This window comes from Ornithorhynchus anatinus, chromosome 5, assembly GCF_004115215.2.
Source record: "Ornithorhynchus anatinus isolate Pmale09 chromosome 5, mOrnAna1.pri.v4, whole genome shotgun sequence".
Classification (NCBI taxonomy): domain Eukaryota; kingdom Metazoa; phylum Chordata; class Mammalia; order Monotremata; family Ornithorhynchidae; genus Ornithorhynchus; species Ornithorhynchus anatinus.
Genome location: NC_041732.1, coordinates 21,266,333 through 21,279,054, shown reverse-complemented (window position 1 = coordinate 21,279,054; position 12,722 = coordinate 21,266,333). Strand labels below are relative to the sequence as shown.

The following is a 12,722-nucleotide window of genomic DNA, read 5'->3' as shown; positions in this document are numbered from 1 at the left end:
AAACCTCAGCATCCGAGATGCTTCGTAGAGAAGCATCAGAGAGGGAGAGGTGTCAACGGGGGCCCGTCCAAGGCAGGATGCAGGAAGCGTCAGAAAAAGAATCCGGGCCTCCCTAAGCAGCCTCCAGTCCCCTCTTTCCTTCTGCTGACACCCCTCACTCTGCCCCTGTGGTTGTCAGAGAAGGACTCGGATTACCCAAGTGGCCAATTCCGGCAACAATAATCACGATGGTAGTTGTTAAACGCTTACTAGGTGCCAAGCACTGTTCTAAGCGCTACAAGATAATCAGGTTGTCCCACGTGGGGCTCACGGTCTTCATCCCCATTTTACAGATGAGGGAACGGAGGGCCCCCGGCCCGGCCAAAGCAGAGCCCTTCGCTCCCCCAAAAAAGCTCTCCCCCGGGGGAAGAAACAGAAGGGATTTCTGGGTTGAGGCAGGAAAGACTCTAGCTTGGCCAGACCCAGCTGCGAGCCTCCAGGGCCCAGAGCATTCCCGGGCCGAGGCCGACCCCCCAGAGGGAGTTTGGGAGAGGAGGAAGAGGATCCCGGATCCTCTTGTTGCCGACTTGTTCATTCCAAGCGCTTAGTACAGTGCTCTGCACATAGTAAGCGCTCAATAAATACTATCGAATGAATCCCGGATTGGTCCGGCAGGGAAACCCCCCGGGGGTGCTGGGCTTCCTCCCCAGGGCAGCAGCAGCAGCTCCTCCACCACCATCCCATCCGTCCCCTCCTTCATTTCCCCCCGCCGTGGGTCTCGGGCTGGGATGTGATTAGGCCTCCCGCAGCCTGGCCCGGCCTCTAATTGCCCTGACTGGGGGCCCACTGCATATCCGCTCCTTAATTAGCCGAAGCCACAATATCCCGGAGGCTCAGAGAGCGTGGCCCTAATTGTATTTCAGCTGCAGCTGAGGGATAATTACCCTCCGCTATCGCTACTGCTTTTAATTCCTTGTCTTTTTAATTTTGAGCTTTTCTCTTTTGTTCCGCTCACCTTCCCTCTCCCTCCCCTCCCCCAGCCCCGATGGTGAAGAAAGGTTTCAGGTGGGCAGGGAGAAGGGAATCCAGATTGTGTTGTAGACGCAATAAGTAACGGAGAGGGAGAAAGAAGAGAGAGGGGTGGAGGGGGAGAGAGAGGGGTGAAAGGAGAGAGGGAGAGAGAGAGAGAGAGGGAGAAAGAGGAGGGAGAGAGACAGAGAGATTGATTGAGCTCCCTTAACACCTTTCGGGATCTAATAGTAACGTGAGGGATCCATGGCCTGGAATGATACAATTCTAAACCCAGAGGGCTGGATGACTACGTGAATTAGTAGAGTGCTCTGCACACAGTAAGCACTCAATAAATGCCACTGATCGGTCGATTGATTAATCACTTCCCCTGACTGCAAGCAGGAACAAAGCATCCCAGAGAAAGGTACTTTTCCTGCCCTGCATTGACGATTGGCCCCAGCTAACTCTCTGTCCTGTACTCGAGACAGCACATTTCCGGAGTAGATCTCCTTGCTGCTTAATGGCCCAACTGTTTGCTATTTCTCTGTCAGAGCAGAGACCAGTGTGTTGCATCGCAACGCAGCACGGGAATAACACAACTGACATTCGACATCTACTTTGCCTTTGGCCTAGCTAGGCTCTCCGGTCTCCCCTAAGGTTATTAGGTCATCACTGGGGTAAGAGGGAGAGGAAAGCAGAGGGCACCAGTGCCCCGGGCGTCTGCTGTTCATCATGTCCAGGGAGAGGGAAAAGCTGCCTATGCAGCTGGAAGACATGGTGAGATTGGGATGGTGGGGAGGGAGTCCCAGAGGCAGGACAGTGGTGAGGAGCCCCTCACAGCTTGCTGCTTCCATAGCCTACCGACTATCAGGTCAGATTGTTGCCGGTATTGGCCACTAGGATGGTGTCCTTCTGTAGCAACAGGAGCAGTTGGGCTTCCTGGGCTTTCTAAGGGCTGGGGAAGAGCGGTGGGAGCGTGTGAGGTAGGGGTAGTGGGTTGGAAAAGCCCATCGAGCATCCTACCAATCACCAAATTTCTGCCACTTCACCCTTCCCAAATCCCAGGAAACCCCAGGGAGATGGGGCCTCATGGGAACCCCCGTCTCCTCCCCAGGACAGCTCCTAGCAAGTTGGAATCTTGCAGTGGCCAGAGGTCGGTAGAAACCGGTGATTTCTAGGGAACACTGTATTTGGGGATTTCCACCCTGGGGCAGAGATAACTGGGAAGGGATTTCTACTTTGGAGTTGACCCACACAGTCCATTTTGCATTTAATCCTGTCACGGAACTTCCTTTTAGTCTCACCTACATCCATCCCCCCGATTCCTCTTGAAGAGTTGGGGAGGATGAGGTCCTAGCCTCTTCCCGCTAACCCTTCTGACACCCGTAGGCCTTTTATTAGGCTTCCCATCAGTCTTCCCCTCCCCCCAAATCCTCTCTCTCCAAACTTGACAGGCCCATCGCTCACCCCTTTCACTGGGGTTTTATTTTCTATCTCTCTAATCCTCTGTGCTCTCTAAGGTGATAGCAGATGGCAGGTAAAATTGCACTCACTTTAGAACAGCCAAAAGTCCAGCTAATTAATTGCTTTCTCACACTAACTCCTTCCTGCTGCTGTCTGGTGTCCCACCCTAAGAGTCTGCTCTCGGTGAATGAGCTGAGACCTGGCGAGTCCGTTGAGCCCCAGGGAAATACACCCTGGTGACATGTTTACCAGCCCCGGACACCCAACCAGCAGGGGGGTTTCCTGCAAGGACTCCGCATACTCACCAGATGTTCAGGGGAGGTTGAGGTAGGTCCTAGAATCGAGCCTCCGATTGAAGATGACTGCATGGGGGAAGAAAAAAAACAAACAGCAGACACAATCAGAGGTGGATTTCTCCTTTAGAAAGTGGGGAATCTCATCTGCACCCTGTGCTCCCGAGTACCCGCTGCCGGGGAAGCATAATAAGGCTCACCCCCTCTACTATCGGTCCAGCTTGAGTTCAGTTCAACCCTTGGGGTAGTGGGTGAGATCTGTACAACATCCCTCCGCAGACCAATAGAGGACTTCAGGGTGCCCAAATCATCACCTATTTATGCTTAGGCATGGGGCCAAGGAGTCAGACCAGTTTGAGAGACCGCCCGTGGTCCTCCAGGTTGCCGAGGTCCCCTAGAATCAGGGCTGGCCAGAATCTCCGCCTAGCCTGGAATGTCTCCCTTGCATCCAACCTTCCCAGTCCACGGGACAGAGAGGCAAAGTAGGGTTTTAGGGGAAGAGATGTCCACACCCTTCAACTCAGCTCCAAAGCTGGGGCTCCCCTAGGGAGAACGCTGGAATGTTCCTGAACCTCCAGGACCAGGGTTGGGTGTGGAACAGGAATGATGCCCGCGGGTTTCATTTCTGGGGCTCCGCCACGGAGAACAGGCCCAGGGGCCCGGAGGCTGGCAGGCTGCCAGGCTGGCGGTGGAGTTTCGTAGCTCTCACCTCATCTCCAAGCCTGGACTCAGTAGCCCCATTCGAGAAGGAAGGCCGGTTTCGGGCTCATCCCTTCTCTTTGTTATGGAAACCAAAAAGACTGTCCTTCCTGATAAAAGGTCCACGTGGCAGCTATCTGGGGCTCATCAGAGATGTCGAGAGAAGGACATCCTCTCCGAGTCCGAGCAAAGAGCGTACTTCTGGCGGATCAGGACCAGAGGCGTCTAGGAAGGCTGCGTGGGCCTCGGTTTGTGCGGGCTCAGTTGATATTGAGTCCCCTTTGTACCCATGGTAGTGCAGCCCTGACTTGCCAGGGAAAGGCGGGGATGCTACAGCCTTGGTTTGAGCGGGAAGGGTTCTGGGGGGAGAATAACAGAACCACTACTGGGCCCTTTGTGTCCAAGCAGATTCCCCTCACCCCCAATCCCATCGTACCCCACCCCCCCCAACACACAAGCACAGACCCACCCTAGATTCTGGCCTCTCCACTCCCAGCTATGCCCTGAGCAATTTCAGTTGCCATGGTTTCCTCCACGACAACACTCCCCCCAACCCCTCCCCCCTTCACCTTGTGACAGCAATGGGTGACGCTGCTCTCTCGGTGCAAACTGTGCCACGTAACCATGGGAACAATTAGTTGGTGCTCTATCTCCCTTCGGGGGTAAGGGAGGAGGGGGATGTTTGGGTCAATGGAGCCGCCCACGCAGATCCTTCCCAGAGGAGTGGATGCTTCCAAGGGGGATTGGGAGGGGTCCCGGAACATCCAGGGAACTTTGGTCGCAAGGCTTCTCCAACCCTGGCCCAGCCCAGCTGTTGGGGTGCTGGTTTCATTCATTCCGGCTGCATTCTACTCAGCTCTATTATTTCAGGTTGGGTTGGGACTCGCTTGGGGATCCCCCGGAGGGGACAGAGGTTCAAGCGTTTTAGTACAGTGCTTTGCACACAGTACTCATTAAATATGATTATTAATAATGATAATAATAATGAAGGTCTGGCTCTCAGGAACCAGTCCTAACAGAACTCCAGTCTTGAGGACTACAGCGAGTTGAGGAAATCACTTTCAGCATCCATCCCTTTGTTGCCCTAGGGTGTGGGAGAGGAAGTGGGGGAGGGGGCATTCCACATCAATCCATGGCATTTATTGAGTGCTTACTGTGTGCACTGTGTGCCCCTCCCTTCTCCAATCCACCAGAGGATCTTCTGCCAAGGTTCCTGGAAGAAGAGACAATCTCCCTTTCTACTGACCTCCTATCTTCACCTCCTCTTGAGGGGCAGAGGACCCAAACATCAGCCCCAAGCCAGCTCCAAGGGGAAGTAGGGACGGAGGAGAGGTAGAGAAGAGAGAGAGATGGGGAAGAAATCATGGCCGGGTCGGCAAGTAGAGCGAATCTGAGGATTGAGGCCATTATCCAGATCATTTGGCCCTACACCTCCCCCTCTGGATGGTTCCGCTTGAATTCTGTGGATCATGGCTTGGGTGCCCTTCTGTGCCCCAGGGGTTCTCATGCGTCTGGGAAGACAGTCAGGATCCCACCCCTCGCTCCCCTCGGAGAAGCACAGATCAGGGCTTCCTCCGGCGCCTCTCTCCGGATAAACCGGCCGGATTAATTCTGAAATGGGCAGCCGCCGAGGTGCCTTTGCCGATGCCACCCTGAGGGATGAGAAGAGGGGAAACTGGGAAGGCCCCAACGGGTGGGGGACATTTCAAGCAATAACATCCGTACACATCCAGTCACAACAAAGTCACCGAAGTTGGATTTGGTACACACACAAACACCCCCCCGCCCAACACACACCATCTCTCCCCTTTTCATAGCCATTCTGTGAAGACCCCGTGAGTTTAGAAGATTGAGCCTAGATGCAGCCACACTAGACAGTTATTAGAAGGGGGAATTTTGAGGTATCAGATAGTCCCTACCCTAACTATCAAGGACAGGGTTTCACTAGGCATCTTGAAACCACCGAAGGAGCAGAATCTCCGGTTGGATGGATCCTGGGGATGAGCCCTGTCATTTTCTTAAGGTGATGACGGGACTCCGTTTCAATGGAACATCCCAGGATGCTAATCGTTCTATCTGCGCTCATTTTGACTACCATGAGCGTATGGCGAGTGCTCCAGTGGAAAATGCCCGGGTCTGAATGGCCAGACTCTAGGGTTTTCCAGACTCTTCAGGACCAAGGAACAAGCCCCTGACTCTCCCCTTGGCCTCCCAGTCCACTGTCGGGTCCTCTGGGAGCAAAGAGGGGACCCGGTGGACTCGGAGTCAGGGCCGGAGTGCCTCAGGCTTTGACTCAGAGTGGGGAGAAGAGGACCCCAAGAACCATTCATGAAGTGTGGCCGAAAGGTGAGGGCGGCGTTCCCGCACCCCACCGCGTTCGGTGGAAGTCAGTGCCCCCCACACACATACACATACATGTGTGTTGCCTAGAGGTCATCCCTGATACTTGCCCAAGCCAGCCCGGCTGCCATATGGAGAAGCTGGAGAGGGAAGCAGGAGAAGCTGGAGAATGTAGCAGTGGCTCTCCGGGTTGATGCGAATGTGTGGAAGTCAGCTAAAATATTCAAGGGCGACACATGGGCTGCTTCTCATTAACAAAAACACCCAGGCACCCCCGGAAAGATCCAGGCTGACCCTGGAATTTTCCTCCTCCTATCCCTTGTTCCCGCTCCTGATTTCTCCCTCCCAACTGTCTTAATGGAACAGCCTCTCAGGGAGGCTGCGGAGCCAGAGAGGGTTTGGAGCGGGTTAGAAGCTTTTCGGTGCCAGCTTTTCGGGCCCGGACCAGCTCGTTTCTACAGGGTGGCATCAGTGGGCTGAGGGATAATGTTTACACAGCGGGAGAGGGAGCTGTGACCACGGAACCACCCAAACCCTCTCGACAGTTAACCGGGAGGCAACCGGGTCCGGTAGAAAGAGCATGGGCTTGGGTGTCAGGAGACTTGGTTGGTAGCCTCTGTTCCCAGTTTGTCTCCTCATCTGCTGCGTGACTTTGGTAAGCCACTTAACCTCTCCTTGCCCCGGTGTCTTCATCTAAAATGGGGGTGCTCCTAATTCCTCTTCCTCTCCGCTCCACGGCGATTTCGAGAGGACAAAGGACGTGATTAACGGGAAAGCGCTTCGGAGAATAAACGTCCGAGATGGATGGGAAACGTAACTACTGACCACCACGGCCGAGTGGAAAGGGCACGGACCTGGGATTCAGAGGACCCGGGTTCTGATCCTGGCTCTGCCAATCGCTCTGCTAGTTGCTTGCTGTGTGGCCTTGGGCAAGTCACTTAACTTCTCTGTGCCCCAGTTTCCTCATCTGTAAAATGGGGATTCAATACCTGTTCTCCCTCCTACTTCAAACTGTGAGCCCCACTGGGGTCAGGGACTCTTTCCCCCTTTACTGATTCGTACCTACCCCACCGCTCAGAACAGTGTTTGAGGCATAGTAAGTGCCTAACAAGTACCAGAAAACAAAACAAAGAAACAAAACCACCGTATTAAATTCTATGAAATGCACAGCCATCTTTCAAGGTGTTACTTTCCACCCAACTTCACCTCGGTGCAGAATCGTGAGAAGAATAAAGGGCTCTGGTGTTTTCGTGGGTCCTCCCTTGCGCTGGGCAGTAGGTTTAAAACCTATCTCTGGGCGGGAGGCAGGTCTGGATCAGACGGGTAGATCAGCTTGTCACCAGACAAGCAGGAGGGCTAAAGCCTTCCCCTGAGCTCTCACTGGTTGGCCTGGATGGTCTCCGTCCACCATTACGCTGAGCTCAGCCTAGAGCCTAGAGCAGCTCCCCGTAAGGAAGGGGTTTTGTACTCACGTGCGTATCAGGGGCCGTGGGTACCTTTTAAAAAGGAAATGAAACAGCCCCAGTACAGCCTGCCATTCCTCTGCCCACTCCCTAAAGAAGGGACAGGGTGAGTCTTTGAACTTGAGGAGTGTTAAGCTGAGGCAGAAAAGAACGGCCTCCTTCTGCCTCCCGAAGGGCCAAACCCGACCAGAGCGAACAAGCTGGAGAGCCACAAGGACCTAATAGGTGGATCCTGACTCAGGATCTGGGCATCTGGGCCTCCGGATGCCAAAGTAGGAGGAGGAGGAGGAGCAAGAGGAGGAGAAGCAGTAGCCGTTTGGTTACTCCAGGGCTCTGCACACAGTGAGTGCTTAAAATAGACTACTTCTACTACTACTATGCGTCTTTCTGACCGTGTAAGGAGCACTGTACTGAGCGCTGAGAAGAAATACAGAGGCGGAATTAGACACGGTTCTTTCACAGAGCAGAAAGCATTCCTCACCTGCTGGTAGACAGGAAGCTGCACTTTGGACATTCATGACACAGAGGTCCATCTTGTCAAGGAACGATTCTTCCCCCCCAAACAGGTGGGTAAACGGAGTCATTATTTGAGGTGCCCGAAATTCCCTGAAGTTTCTGTGGCAGCGGAGGTGAGGGAGAGGTGGAGACCATGGAATGGCAGTGAGTTTTTAGGTTGTCGCTTAGATTCTTGTCGTTTGGTATTGATTGCTAATTAGTTGTATAGCCCGCTCAAGAGAACGGTAGCCGTGGCGTGGGTGGGTGGGTGGGGCGGGGTGTGCGTGTGTGTGTGTGCGTATGAATAGAAAGTATTTTTTAAAGGCAGCACTGGTAATTCCACCCAGGTGCCCCACAATCTGGGCCAGGAAAAACAATCCTCAGATTTCAAATCCCTCCATTGGTGGCTGGGGAACAGCCAGAGGAGCGTAATTCTGAGAGCCTTTTCCACTCAGCCAACCGGAGGAGGACAGGTGGCCCCCTCTGATTAGTTGGCCAGGCAATGGCTGCCAACCAGTGAGAAGACCCTCTTCCCTCTCTGACCAATGGGGCCCCAAGGTCTATCCTCGAAAGGGAAACAGCCCCGTAAACACGAGCAGGCTGGAGGCGAATAGAAATCAGCCAGTGTTGCTACCAGGCGGTAGGTAGTGATGCTATCAGGGATTGATGCCCTAGAGGATTGATGAATCCGTACCAGGGTAAGGGAGGGAGCTCGCCCAGCCTTTTCTGGCTGGAAACCAAAACAGATACTCAAAAAGATAGGGAGAGCCTGGAGGGGGAATGGGCACGCTGCCCAGCCAGCCTGTCTCTTCTTATAAGGATGGATAGCCGAACCCCCTTGGGAGCGGCGTTCCAGGAAGATGCGACCTCATTGCAAATTTTCCTTTCCCCACGCAAGTCGGCCCACAGAGAACATCATCAGCCTCAAATTCAGAGTGGAGGCAGACAGAAAATTTAGTTTGGAATGGAGACGGGGTGCAAGAGAGATGGCTGGAGGGGAGACGGGGAGGGGCGGAGCCGGGATGAAAGGCCTTTGCCTCCCGGAGGGTGACAGAGGAGCGAAAGGGGTGGGGGGGTTTGTCTACTGAGGTTTACTAAGCAACCGGCAAGGTCCCAGAGTTCAAAGGTCATTATTAATAACCCATAAATGGAGCTGAAAGCCCATCGCTCCCAACAGGTTTTCGGCAGGGAGCAGCCCTTAGAGGGCTCTGCCCGGCCTGATGACCGTCTTCCCCCAAGGTTCATATTGGACCGCCCTCCCCCGCCGCGCCCCCGCCCCAAACTGCGGTGAGCTGGGCAGACCAACGTTCGATCGGTTTCGACTAGAGATGGTCTGCTCCTACAGACGGGATGCCCAGCGGACCTGGTTCATCTCCGAGTGAACGAGGCGGTGCCGGGGATGGTGGAAGAAAAAGATGAAGGCGAGGGGATAGGGGACTGGGACATTTACTTCAGGGAAAGGAAAAAGTTGGGGGACTCGGCAGTTGTGAGAGGTGAGAGCATTAACGTTTCCTTTCAAAAGCCTGATTCTCCGCGCCTGTGGGAAAGGGTGAGGAAATATACAGTGGTGCTTTAGGAGAGGAAAATATATCTTATCATTATTATTATTATTGTTGTTGATTATATCTGAAAAGGCTAGCAAGTGCTGACTTTCTGTCCGCCGAATCCACCCCCACCCCCCCATCCGATCTCGACCGAAGGAGGTCAATTATTTCCCCCTTTCTTGGATACCCTGCAGGGTGTCTGTCTGGAGGGGGAGAGGCGGGTGTTGGTCCTGGTTTCTGAGAGACTGAAACGAAAACAAGAGCATCGTCTCTAACTTTAATTCCACGTCCCTCTTCATTAACCCGAAACCCCTGGGATTAACCCACCACCAGAGTCCCAGTTTAAACCCAACCTTCTGGCTTCACCCTGCCCTCGCCTCTCCCCCTTCGACTCTATTCCAAACCTATACCTGCCCCAGCAACCCAGAGTAGTCTAACTGTAACCCCTAACCAACCCTACCGCTCAGCCTCACCTCCTGCTCATTTCCCCCACGATCGCACTGTAACCCCACTGCCAAACTCTGCCCTCGTCACCATTAAGGCTCATACCCTAGCGCCACCCCAATTCTCATCCGGACCCCTTTGACTTAATCGTGACTGTTACGTCCTGACATTCCGTCCTCCTCCCTCCGTTCCCCTTTTAAGCGAAATGCGAATAAATGAAAACCCTTCCCTTCTGTACAGCCCATAGACAAAATTTAGAGTTCTTCCTCGGTTCGGGACGGAAAGAACGGGGACTTGTGTTCTACCTCTCCTGACTTTCATTGTTGGTGCAAGAGACTGTGGGTTTAAAAATAACTTCTTCCCTCAACTCCTCACGGCTGGCGAATCCTCCCTACAACTCCCTCCCTGCAAACCCCGCTCGCCCCCCAACGGGGTTTCCTCTCTTCCTCTCTGGCACCTCCGCCATTCCTCCCCCGGACGGAGACGGAGACGGAGGCAGGCCTGGGCACTGGCCTCGGCGGGGACTTCACGGTCTTCCCCGGAGGAAATAACGGCTTCCTCGTGCATCACCACCCCCCGGCCTCGCACCCGGGGAATCGAGATGAGGAAAAGTCAATTTATTGCCCTCGAGACCCTGAGCTCGTCGTGGGCAGGGGAACGGGTCTGCCAACTCGGTCGTACCCTAATCTCCCAAACGCCTAGTACAGTGTTTTGCGCACGGTAAGCGCTCGATCGAGGATACCGTCGATTGATCGACTGACTTTCGACGGAGTTCCAGGGATGGGAGAGGGCTGTGTGTGTGGGTCCGAGTGTCTGTGTGTGAGTCCCCCTCCCGGCCCCTCTTTGGATTCCACAGTGGGGATCCCGCGGGGAAAACAAGTAGGGTCCCCCAGGGCAGCGGAGAAGCAGCACGGCGTAGTGGACGGAGCCCGGGCCTGGGAGGTGGGCGCTCCACTTGTCTGCTGGGTGACCTTGGGGGAGTCACCTCCCTTCTCTGGGCCTCAGTTCCCTCACCCGTCAAAAGAGGATTGAGGCCGGGAACCCCACGGGGGACGGGGACTGCGTCCCACCCCATTTGCTTGGGTCCACCCAGCGCTGAGTACGGTGCCCGGCACATAGTAAGCGCTCACCAAAGAGGGTAATGAGCAGCAGCAGCAGCGTCGAAGGCGGTGACCGGGGCGCTGCCCGACCTTGGCGGTGCTGACCCCGCACTCGGAGGGGCCGGCGGGGCGGGGGGGGGGCAGTGAGGTCCCGTCTCCGTGCGCCCCCCGGCTCGGGGGAGGAGGGGTCCTGCCGGAGGGGAAGCCCCCCGCCCCACCAGGTCCCAGCCCGATGCCCCCTCCCAGAGATCCAGCGGCCAGGCCGCCCGGGGAAGAATCATCATCATCAGAATAATAATGATGATGACGATGGTATCTATCTCTTAAGCGCTTACTAGGTGCCAGACACTGTACTAGGCGCTGCGGTGGATGCACGCAAAAGATCTGGGGGGGGGGGGGCGGAACCCAGTCCCACTTGGGGCTCACCGTCTCCACCCCCATTTTACAGGCGAGGGAACGGAGGCTCAGAGAAGCGAAGCGACTTGCCCAGAGGTCACCCGGCCCCACCAGGGGCCGAGCCGGGATTAGAACCCGGGACCTTTCCGACTCCCGGGCCCGCGATCTGTCCACTCCTCCGTGCCGTTTCTCCGGGGAAGCCGGGGAGGGGGTCGAGGCGGGGGGAGGCAGAGAGAGGACGGTCCCCAGCCCCCCTTCGGGAATCCGGGCGGGAGGGCGCGGACCCCCAGGACGATAATAATAACGATGATGAATAATACTGATGGTCTTTTTTGAACGCTTACTACGTGCCAAGCGCTGCTCTAAGCGCTGATGCCCCTGTGCCCCCGCTGCCCCTCACCTGCCTCTCTGCCGGAGAAGAGCAAGGGGATTGGGGAGGGGGGCGGGAGTCGGAGCCTGCGGGAGGGAGCTGTTTGGCCGGGTTGGTCTCTGCGTGGGTTTGGGGAAGGGGGGGGGGGGGTCTGGAGGACGGAGCCTTGCGCGACAAGTGGGAGCCATGGAAAGGGGGGGTCCCGACGCCCTCCGGGCCTGGGGAGGAGGCCGGGGGTGGTCGGAGCGGGGAGGGGAAGATTGAGGCTGCGGCCGTCCCGTTCGGGTGGGTGTCCTCCTCCTCTCGGGGTCTGGGGGCCCTGGGCCTCCACCTCCAGGGAGCCCGCCGGGAGTGGAGGGGCCGGACGGGGACAGCCGGCCGGCCTCCTCCTGGGTGGGTGGGGACCCGATGGGGACTGGGGCCGGGGAGGTGCCCGGACCCCCAGTTGTGGGGAGAACCCCCGCCGCCCCCACCCCAATTCCCCCAGCCCCCTTGGGGCGGCCCGGCCCCCCGGCATCTCTTCCCTCTCTGCCCCCCAATTTCTCCTCTGAGACCGGACCCCTGGAGCGGTCGCCCCCCCCCTTCCGCCCCCCGCCCCACCCCGGGCAGACCCTCCCTCCTCTCTCTCTCTTTCCCTCGTCCAGAGGACGGCCTTTCCCCCACCCCCCGCCGTGTCCCTGTCCCCTCGCCCCCCGCCCGGCTTACCTGGATCGGGGCCGGACCCGGTGGGACTCGGTCTTCCCGTCTTCGGGGAGGGGGCGGAGGGTCTGTGTGTGTGTGTGTGTGTGTGTCCCATCCCCATCCCCACCCCCGGTCCCTTCCCCACGCCCCCCGCCCCTGCCGGGAGCTTCCCCCACCGAGGAGGGGTGCGGGGCAGGAGGACGGGGCCCGTCTCGGCGGCAGAGGGGGGGGATTGGGGTGGGTGGGTCTGGGGACCGATCGTGTAGGTCGGGGGGGTCTGCGGCGTCCCGTCCGCCGGTCCTGCGGGCGGCCCGGAGGGGAGCGGGGGGCGGCCCGGGGCCCGGGGCCCGGGGCCCGTGGCCCGCAGCCCGCGGCCGGTGGCCAGCACGGAGAGGAGAGGGCCGGCTCCGGGGCCCGCCGGAGAACTGTCTCTTTAAAGCCCC

General features: G+C 57.0%; 1 protein-coding gene across 1 annotated transcript in view; it reads right to left on the bottom strand.

The window, feature by feature from the left end:
• The window catches only part of AEN (apoptosis enhancing nuclease), a 52,569-nt gene extending 40,186 nt beyond the window's left edge, over positions 1-12,383 (bottom strand). The window contains exons 1-2 of the mRNA XM_029066381.1: positions 12,304-12,383; positions 2,760-2,816 (exon numbers count right to left, since the gene is read on the bottom strand). The gene's annotated coding sequence lies outside the window, so the exon portion shown is untranslated. The remainder of the gene's footprint in view (positions 1-2,759; positions 2,817-12,303) is intronic.
• Between the last annotated feature and the right edge of the window lie 339 nt (positions 12,384-12,722).